The following is an 11,528-nucleotide window of genomic DNA, read 5'->3' as shown; positions in this document are numbered from 1 at the left end:
TTTTTAGAGGGTTTCCTATTTTTCCATTCAAAAATAGCTTATTGAGAGGGTTTGCAATTTTTCCGTCCAAAAATTATAATCGATAGATAATTTACAATTTTTCCGTTCAAAAATTGTAATTGAGATAGTTTTTAATTTTCCCATTCAAAAATTGTAATCGGGAGAGTTTTTAATTTTATAGTTTAAAAATTACAATTGGAAGGGTTTTCAATTTTCTCTAAAATTAAATGATGATTTTATGAATTTTTTTTGCTTCTTTTTCTTTTTTCAGAGAAGGCTACCGCGTGCGTAAAATTATCCTCAATAAACTTTAAAATATATATACATTCTTTAAAAGTGTGAGCTCAATAAACTCTTTGGATATTCAATGTTATCCTCTCCACCTTAAAATGCTTGACTTGTTACTTTCATAGTAGACCTAACAATTTATGAGCACATGATTTCTTTTTATATAATTATTTCTTATTCTTGTGCTCCCTTCTTCTAGATAGTTTCCTTTCCTTAATTCAGCGTTCCATTCTTCTACATTGGGTCTACAACACTATATATATATCTATATATATATATATATATATATATATATATATATATATATATATATATATATATATATATATATATATATATATATATATATATATATATATATATATATATATATATATATATATATATATATTTAACGTTAAAATAAATAAATAGAGAATACATATTTAATTGATAAAGAGGGGTTTGAAAATATATAATGGTAGTACGAATAAAAATGTGTAGACTACCATAAACAATTCGTAAAGATTTTTTTATCTCCATTATAAAATTATTTGATATTAAGATGCATTAATTAATATTTTGTTATTGGGCCAAATAGATACAATAATCCATTACATAGTTTCAAACCCTAACTATAAGTTCAACGGCGCTACTGATGCTAGTATTCAACGGCGCTACTGCTAATATCAACTCAACCTGAATCAATGGCAGCTACCGTGAGTTTGATTTAAATACTCGTATTCATTTGCACTATTTCTTTAGATATGATTCCACATCTACTAAATTTCACTTCATCTTGTTATAAATTATGCAGCTTCATCCTAACCGTTGAAGATGAAGTTTATTAATTCAACAAAAATCTCTACAATGCAATTTAATTGGTCTAGTTTTTTATTCTTCAATCGTGATTTGCTTGATTAAAAGGTGAGTCATAGTTTGTATTTTTGAAATGCTTGATCGCATGTCAGAGTTATATTTTTCAGCAACGATTCTTGTTTTTATTAAGATTTTAAAATTTGTGTTATGTGAATTTGTTGTGGTGAAGTGTTTGTTAGTTGTTTCATTAGTTCTGTTTGATGAGATAATAAAATATATGCTTGCTAGATATGTTTGGTCTCTTCATTATGTAGTTTACAAGATTTTATTGAATATATTTTGTTGGATCCTTGCAATTTTGATAGATTTGAGCTTATGAAACTCAATGTCTTATAGTTGGATTCATGGATATTGATCAATCCATTAACAAGAAACCTTTTTTTCTATGATTTTTTTTCTGTTTCCGAATATACTTACATTTTGTTTTTTATTTGACAAAAAATTACAGTAAGAGTTTGTGAGTTTGAAGGGTAGATCCAGAAGGATAATGTCGCAACAACTATCACCGGCAGCGGCATTTTTGACACACAATTTTGAGATGGTAGATGATTTTGTTACCGATGATCTTATTTGTTGGGGTGTAACATGCAGAGGTTTCAAGAGATTTACTTCCGAAGTATTTACCAATGATGTGATTTGTTGGAGATTTGCTAGAGATTTACTTCCTAAATATTTCAAGCACAACTATATACACAACATGAAGAAGACAAACTTTTTTTTTTGATAAGAACACAAATGATATCTACAACCATAGGAAAACAACATTTGTTTGATAGAAACATATTATATTTATTTATACAACTGACTAATGTTAATTTTTATTAATTAGTTTTTACTTTTATGCTTTATTTCAGTTTTTACAATTTTGTTTTAATTGAAAACCCTAAAAGTCAAATATTTAGATTCATGGAATAAAATCAAAAAAATATATTAGGTTAAAATCGATTTAAATTAATTATTTATTTTATTTTATTGTTGATTCAGCTTTTAATGTTATGATTAAATGTTTTAACCTAAACTTGATATAAATAGAAGAAACATTTTCACATATTGATTTTTTTTCCTATTTTTAGAGTTTTTCTTTTTGTTATGTTTTTACCTTCACTTAAATTATTTTAAAATTAAAAATTATATTTTTTTAATATTTATATTTAATTTCCAAATTTTTTATTAATTTTTTAAATAATTATTATCTTATTCATTTTTCATGTATTTTAGTCTAGAAATAAAGAAAAATCAATATAAACATAAGTAAAAATAAAATTCCTTTTATTATTAACTTTATTACACTACGATTATTATTATTTAGTAAAATTATAAAAATTAATTTCATTTAATCATTTTGCTCTTACATTTTACATAAGCCATCAATCCATCCAAATTCATTTGCTTGACACCTAACAAATAAATAAAATAAATCCATTGTTTTTCACTTTTTATTCAAAATATATATAAAAAATTAAAAAAATATTGTGATTAGTATAGAAAAATAAAAAAGACAAAGGGGCTAATTTTAATTTTTATTAATTAATTTTTTTATGCTTTATTTCATTTTTGACAAATTTGTTTTAATAAAAAACCATAAAACTCAAATATTTTGATTCATTGCATAAAATCAAAAAAATATATTAGGTTAGAATCCATTCACATTAATTATTAGTTTTATTTTATTGTGATTCAGCTTTTAATGTTATAATTAAATATTTTAACCTAAACTAGATATAAATAGAACATTTTCACATACTGAATTTTCCCTATTTTTAGAGTTTTTCTTTTTTCTTTTTACGTTTTTACCTTCACTTAAATTATTTTAAAATTAAAAGTTCTACATTTTTTAATTTTCAATTTTAATTTTCGAGTATTTTTATAAAATTTTAAAATAATTATTATAGTATTCATTTTTCATGTATTTTAGTCTAAAAATAAAGGAAAATCAATATAAAAAAAATCAAAATCCTTTTATTATTACCTTTACTACACTATTATTATTATTATTCAATAAAATTCTGAAAAAAAATTCATTTAATCATTTTGCTGTTACATTTTACATAAGCCATGAATCCATCGAAATTCATTTGCTTGGCACCTAAGAAACAAATGAAATACATCTGAATTTAAAGAAAAAGAGTGGAATAATTCTTGCTATAGTTGTATATACAATTTGTGTTTCTATCAAACAAATGTTGTCTTCTTATTTTTGTATATATCATTTGTGTTCTTATCAAATAAAATATTATTGTATGTTGTGTATATCATCTTTATTTATAGTTGTGTAGCAAACTCAACATGTTCTAAAGAAATAGTTAAAAAGCATATTACCAGTACTTAAATCAAACTCAGCAGTAGTGTCGTCATGAGTTGGTATTAACAGATGATGCTACGTGAATATATACATAGGGCTTGTCTAGCTAGGGGTTGAAATTATGTAATGATGGGTTTATAAATATCAAACGGGTTTCTGTATCTTTGGCCCAACGCATATTTTGAAGATAAGGAGAATTGTATATTTGCACCAAAGTGAAAATTATGCAAACCTGTCATGAAGGAGCTATGACATTAGAATATGAGGTTTTATTTAAGAATGGTAGAAGTGTATTGAAATGGCAATGCATATTTTGGCCTCTTCTCGTATTCTTCTTTCATGAGTTTGTGTTATCAAACTAGCGTATAATTTTTTTTATTATGGATGATTTTATATGGTCTAGATCTGTAAGTGATTTTTGTAAAAAACAAAAACTTGATAGGCTAAAGATGTGACTAAAGGCTTGAAAGTAATGGAGTTCGGGAAAGCAATGAAGACGTTTACGTTGTGTCATATGAATAGTCTTTAGTATCATTTTACATATTTTTATTTGAAAATAATAGTTATGAACATATAGTATTTACTTTTTCCTATCAAACATTAAATTTGTGTACATTAGAATCTTTCTAATAGAGTTTATTCCTTATTTAAAAGGTTTTTGTGTTCGTTCCTTACATACATAAAAGTTTTTGTTTTAAGGGGTAAAAAGTAACTTTTCTGAAGTCACAATGTCTCATTAAACACCTATCTTGTTATAAAACTAACAGAACAACAAAATTACCACAAGCACGAGATCTATAAAGTTGTCTAACATAACACATGTAAAAAAAATGAAATAGCACAAAAAATGTAAGTAAATATGGGGAGAAAAAACATTCTTAACATTAAATAAGAAATTTATTCATTTATTTCATTCTACCCTTTCATCACTTGCTTCACAGGCAATGGTTCAGGTCCATTAATTGGACTTGTTTACATAATTTGAGAATTTGGAATCCCAAACATAAAACAAGAATGTTTTTCATTTATTTCACTCTACCCTTATTTACTTCCTATTTGAAAATACATTCATCATTTGCTTCACATGCAATGGATGAAATCATTAATTGAAATTGTTTACAAAATATGAGTTTGTTTCAGAATTTTGAATGTTTGTATTAGTACCATCCTCAACAATGCTTCCATTCAAGTTGATATTTTGTCTTTCAATGTCTTCAGGAGGAAGATGCTCGAGAAGCTAGCTCAATGACAGTAAAACTTTCACTAGCCTAATATTATAAAATAACATTTACAATTAGCATGATTTAAAAGTGATATTAATATAAAAGTGTAACAAATGTAAAACTTGGAGATGTTTGCAGCAAAGATTTTTCTTGTCTTCCTCTTGTCTACATATACATCAATTACAATTTCAAAAATAAACACACATGAATCCATTGGCAATGTGATAGAATGACATGAAGGACCAACACTTGCATATGCATCCATTACCAACATGAAGGTGCAACACTTACATATGCATCCATTACCATTTGGAATATAGACTGCACATAAATAATAAATTCATTAGTAAAGTGATATAACAACACAGAGGATTAATATCACTGAAATAATTGTCAGCCTTCATGCAAAAAAATTAAGTCAACAACTAATAAACATGAGAATAGCTATAAGAGAATATAAAGATAAATAAATGAACACCAAATACACAATTACCCTATAATCCAGTAGCTTTACAGAGCTAAAATCTTTAAAAATTGCAAGATTCCAACAAAATATATATAGAAATCTTGCTAACTACATAATGAAGAGACCAAACGTACCTAACAAGCATATATTTTGTCGTTATCACAATTCTATACAGAATCTCATCAAGCACAACAAAAGAAAAAATTATCCTTTAATGAAGATACCAAACATACCTAGCAAGCATATATTTTAATCTTATCACCATTCCGTCAAACACAAAAAAAATCCATAAAACAAACTTCAAATTCTTTACAAATACAAGAATAATTATTGAATATAAAAACTATGACTCACCTCAATTAATCAAGGAAATCACGGTCGAGGAAAATAAAAATAAACTCTGACATGAGACCAATCAAATTGCAGCGTAAAGATTTCCGCTGAACGAATAAACTTCATCTTCAACGGTTAGAATGAAGCTCCATAATTTAGAACAATATTTAGAAGAGATTATAGAATACCAAATATGAATGAAATTAAGTGAAATTTAATTGATAGGGAATTAGATCTAAAGAAATAGTGCAAATACATACCAGTATTTAAATCAAACCTAGGGTAACATCGTTGATTCACATACCTACGAGAATATATTTGAGGAAGGTAAAGCATAAGCCCCGTAGAATTTAAATCAAATTCATGAGGTTGTATTAAGAGTTGAAGCTACCAATTTATGTGAATATATATATATATATATATATATATATGATGTTTTGATAAAAGTTAAGGATAAAAAAATAAAAAGTCAAAAGGGTTATTTTAATTTTTATTAATTAATTTTTATTTTTATGCTTTATTTCATTTTTGACAATTTTGTTTTAATTAAAAACCATAAAATTCAAATATTTTGATTCATTGAATAAAATCAAAAAAAATATATTAGGTTAGAATCCATTTACATTAATTATTTATTTTATTTTATTGTTGATTGAGCTTTTAATGTTATAATTAAATGTTTTAACCTAAACTTGATATAAATAGAAGAAACATTTTCACACATTGAATATTCACTATTTTTAGAGTTTTTCTTTTTGTTATGTTTTTACCTTCACTTAAAATTATAATATTCAGCTTTTCAATTTTTTTATTAATTTATTAACTAATTATTATATAATTCGTTTTTCATGTATTTTAGTCTAAAAATAAAGAAAAATCAATATTAACAAAAGAAAAATAAAAATCCTTTTATTATTACCTTTATTACACTTTGATTATTATTATTTACTAAAATTATAAAAATTAATTTGATTTAATCATTTTGCTGCTACATTTTACATAAGCCATATGTAGCGGGAAATTCATGATCATCAAGCTATGGACAAGCTAGACATCAAATAAATAAGAGTCGCCACCGCGCTTTTATTGTTTCTAAGTGAAAAGGGAAAAGTACGAACAAAACCCAAAAATAAGAAGTTTTCAAATCAAAACTAATAAAATGCCAGAGATAACATGTCAGGGGGTTGGTTACACAGAGGGAAGGTATTAGCACCCAAAGTGTCCTAGGTACTCCTAGGGAGCCCTTTTTGTGTGCATTTGTGTTTGTACAAATGGTGTTTGCAAACAAATAGAATAGGGGGATGAGAAAATAATTCATTAATTATATTTTTGTGTTTGACAAGACCTTCGAACTTGGGCCTACGTGCCAACATAAAAATGAGGGATCAAAACCTCGTAGTTCGTGGTATCAATTTCAAAATGGATGCATTGCTTTTAACAAAAATTTAACCTTGAAAGGCACAAACGCCTAAAATGGTTTGAATGAGTTAGTTCTTTTTGGCTTTTGAAAATTTTAAGTCAAGTATAGTTAAGTCTATTTACAAGTTTGATTAAGAAAAGAAGTTTGAAAATGTAATGGCTTAAGGCCAAAGTTTCTAGTTTGCAATATGGTCTACGTTTGGAAAACAAGCACAAACAAAGAAGTTTTTAAAAGGAGGGAGAGATTTTGAAATTAAAGAAGCGGGGAGGATAAGAAGAGACTAATCCTAAGCATAAATTTAAAGGTTGAGAGTTGAAAAGATCTGACCAATGGGCTGCAATCCAATAGACAAGAATGTCATATAGAAACCCAAATTTCCCTTAGACTTTAAGAATCAAGCAACAAATAATGCACAAATAGCAAGTTGAAGAATAAGGCATTAAATAAAGATGGGCACATCCAGGCTTACCAACTCCATGATCTTATTCAAAATTTCCCATGCATTAGATGAATTCCAAGATGGCACAAGTCACAGGTTCAAAATAACAACGTCATAATGATCATGTTGCAGATGAACTCAAATGGATCTTCAATGATGTATCAGGTGAAGTTTCAAATCACAAGCACTTGGTTATATGAAAGTTGGCATTGGCCAAGTCCTTTTCATAGGGAATGTTGCCTAAATTCTAAGTCCAATTGTCTCAGATCAAACCAACAGTCCACACAAGATTTTTTTTAGGGTTTTTGTTCTTATTATGTATATTAATGGTCAAATACCACACAAACAAACACAATACACACAAACAAAATATATCACACAATATGGTCCAAGTGGACAAAGTGAAAATGACATTAACATAAACAATTAGAATGGTATGAATAATGGCAAATGAATAAAGCTCAAAAATAAAGTGCATTAAAAATAAAGGACTTTAAATTAAATGTTAGTTGTTAATAAGTTAGAAGTTAGTATTGCATTTGTTTTTTCTCTTTTGTTTAAGTCATTCTTCGGAGAACACTCAACCCACTTATCACAAGCATGGATCCTTGAACCAAGACATCTTCCAAAGGAAGGAAAAAATGTCAAGTTTCCACACAATACCATGAAAGAGGGGAGACTTACAATCTCACTAACTAGAATGTTATGCCTTTGTGTCAAAATTTAGCGTTATGTTAAGCAATCGTAATTGGACTTATGTAGAAGTCACAACTATTTGAGGTCGGGCAATAGAATTTTGATGTTAATGCATGTTAGAGACATAGTATGATGAACTATGCTCATGAAACATACCACACACAAAAAGAATATGCAAAGTGGGGGACCTAATCTCATCCATATTTATGTTGATTTTGCAATTAACTAGCCTTAGGATATTGAGATATCATAGGTCCATGACATGAATGCATAAAGAAGGGGAATGAGATGAAGAGGGAGGGGAAATGGATCAAACTAAAATTGGACAACGGAGGAATTTTACCAAGTTAAGATCATTCATTCATTTTGGGAGATGGAATGTACATTCCATCAATCTCCTAAATCCAATGATCTTAACCTAACAATGTCAAATCAACCTTGACCAAGGCCGAACAACACAAGTCAAACTTACAAAGTCAATTAAAATAGCTCTATACAACTAATTTGACATTTAATCAACTAAAAATAGTAAAAATAATGCATTACGGGTTGTCCTAAATGGAGACTTTAATCTCATACAAAAAAACAGAAATAAAATGCAGAAAAACTATGTCGGCAATACTATGATGTTTTGTCTGCCATGCTGATGACAACCATCACCTGGCTTACGGGTTGTCCTTCATCTGGCACAGGCAAAACTTCTTCATTTCGTTGAATTTGGTGACGGGCTAACCTCCGATAAGGGTGTTGACCGTCAGGACAGTCAAAAAATTTTCCTTTTCATCCCGTTTTTCGCCATTTTGTCGCCTAGAAGCTTCCAAGCACTTTGTACCTGAAATAGACATAAACTACCTATATAATACTACAAAAGACATAAAAACAACACTAAAACACATTCATTAAATGAAATATTTAATAAATTTAACCATTACCAATTACCAAACTGTTACCGAAAAAATCTAGTCCTTTAAATGTTTGCATTTCTAATTCCAATACACAATTAGAGTATTTTCCCACCATGATACTAACATGACCATTTCTAATACAAATTGAAAATTAGGTTAGCGTATCTTCAACTTTTAAACTTCCATGTATCATTACTTTTGATCCATGTAAGAAGTAGTTTCTCTATCCACATTGATCCAATAAATTCTGATTTGATAACTAACCTTATGATAAAAGGGTACAATTGTTTTGTCAAAGTAAAAGAGAAGATAAGGGGAATTCAATATTAGTGTCTCGTTTTTTCCCTCTCCTTCTTTATTCTTTTACAAAGAAGCATTGTGAAAGGTTAAAAAAAATAAGTGAGTGATAATCTATATGTATTAATGTGTTAGGTGTCATAGGAAAAGAACTATCTAAATGATGTTTTTGAATACTTGGTTTATTTGATAATGGAGTTGTTTGATCGATGTGATGACTAAGACACTAAACTAATGCAAATATAAAAGTATTGTATGAAGGAGCTATGACATGAGAAGCACAAATGAAAGGACTGTTTGGAAAAGGAAATGGAGGGAAAAAAGTACACATGATTAAAGGTGAATGGAGCGGAGTGGAAATTATACAAACCTGTCATGAATGAGCTATGGAATTAGAATATGAGGTTTTATTCAAGAATGGTAGAAGTGTATTGAAATTGCAATGCATATTTTGGCATATTGGAAGTACTGTGAGTAAGCATTATTAAACTTTTTCGTATTCTTCTTTCATGATTTTGTGTTATCAAACTAGCATATAAATTTTATCTTTTTTTTTTGTTATGGATGATTTTATATGGTCTAGGTCTGTAGGCTTGAAAGAAATGGAGTTAGGGAAAGCAATAAAGACGTTTATGTTGTGTCATATGAATTGTCTTTAGTATCAATTTACATATTTTTATTTGAAAATAATAGTTATGAATTTATAGTATTTGCTTTTTTCTATCAAAAATTAAATTTGTGTACATTAGAATCTTTCTAATAGGGTTGGTTCCTTATGTAAATGGTTTTTGTGTTCATGCCGTTCATAGATAAAAGTTTTTGTTTGAAGGGGTAGGAAGTAACTTTTCAGAAGTCACAATGTCTCATAAACATCTATTTTGTTATAAAACTAACAGACCAATGAAATTAAGACAAGTACGCGAACTATAAAGTTGTCTAACATAACACATGTAAAGAAAATGAAATAGCACAAAAAATATAAGTAAACATGGGGAAAAACACATTCTTAACACTAAATAAGTAATTTTTTCATTTATTTCATTTCACCCTTTCATCATTTGATTCACATGTAATGGATGAAATCCATTAATTGGAATTGTTTACAGAATCCGAGAATTTCGAATCCCAAACATAAAACAAGAATGTTTTTCATTTATTTCATTCTACCCTTATTTATTTCCTATTTGAAAATACATTCATCATTTGCTTCACATGCAATGGATGAAATCCATTAATTGGAATTGTTTACAAAATCTAAGTTTGTCCTCAATAGTGCTTTCATTCGAGTTGATATTTTGCCTTTCAATGTCATCAGGAGAAAGATGCTCGAGAAGCTAACTCAACATAAAATGAATGACAGTAAAACTTTCACTAACCTAATATTATAAAAGTATTACAAATGTAGACCCTGGAGATATTTGCAATAAAGATTTTTCTTGTCTTCCTCTTGTCTACATATACATCAATTACCATTTCAAAAATAAAAACACATGAATCCATTGGCAATGTGATAGAATGACATGAAGGACCAGCACTTGCATTTGCATCCATTACCAACATGAAGGATCAACACTTACATATGCATCCATTACCATTTTGAATATAGATCGCACATAAATCATAAACTCATTAGTAAAGTGATATAACAGCACAGAGGATCAATATCATTGATATAGTTGTCAGCTTTCACAAAAAAAATTAAGTCAACAACTATAAAACATGAGAACAATAAGAGACAAATAAATTAAAAATCTCAACTAGATATCTCTCCTTGAAATGCATCTCTCACAGGTATATGTATCTTTAGTTTAGAGTGCGATCCCAACATGAAGATAAGTAAATGAACACCAAATACACAATTACCCTATAATCTAGTAGCTTTAATAAGATAAAATCTATAAAAATTGCAAGAATCCAACAAAATATATATAGATATATTGCTAACTACATAATGAAGAGACCAAATGTACCTAGCGAGCATATATTTTATTGTTATCACAATTCGATACAGAATCTCATCAAACACAACAAAAGAAAAATTATCCTATAATATAGTAACTTTAATAACCTTAAATCTATCAAAAGTGCAAGAATCCAACAAAATATATTCAATCAAATCTTGCAAACTACATAATTAAGAGACCAAACATACCTAGCAAGCAGATATTTTAATCTTATCACAATGTCATCAAACACAAAAAAAAATCCATCTAACAAACTTCAAATTCTTAACAAATACAAGAATAATTACTGAAGATAAAAACTATGACTCACCTCAATTAATCAAGGAAATCACGGTCG

The sequence above is a fragment of the Lathyrus oleraceus genome, chromosome 7, assembly GCF_024323335.1.
Source record: "Lathyrus oleraceus cultivar Zhongwan6 chromosome 7, CAAS_Psat_ZW6_1.0, whole genome shotgun sequence".
NCBI lineage: Eukaryota > Viridiplantae > Streptophyta > Magnoliopsida > Fabales > Fabaceae > Lathyrus > Lathyrus oleraceus.
The sequence above is the reverse complement of the archived record's forward strand: the minus strand, read 5'-3'. Positions refer to the sequence as shown.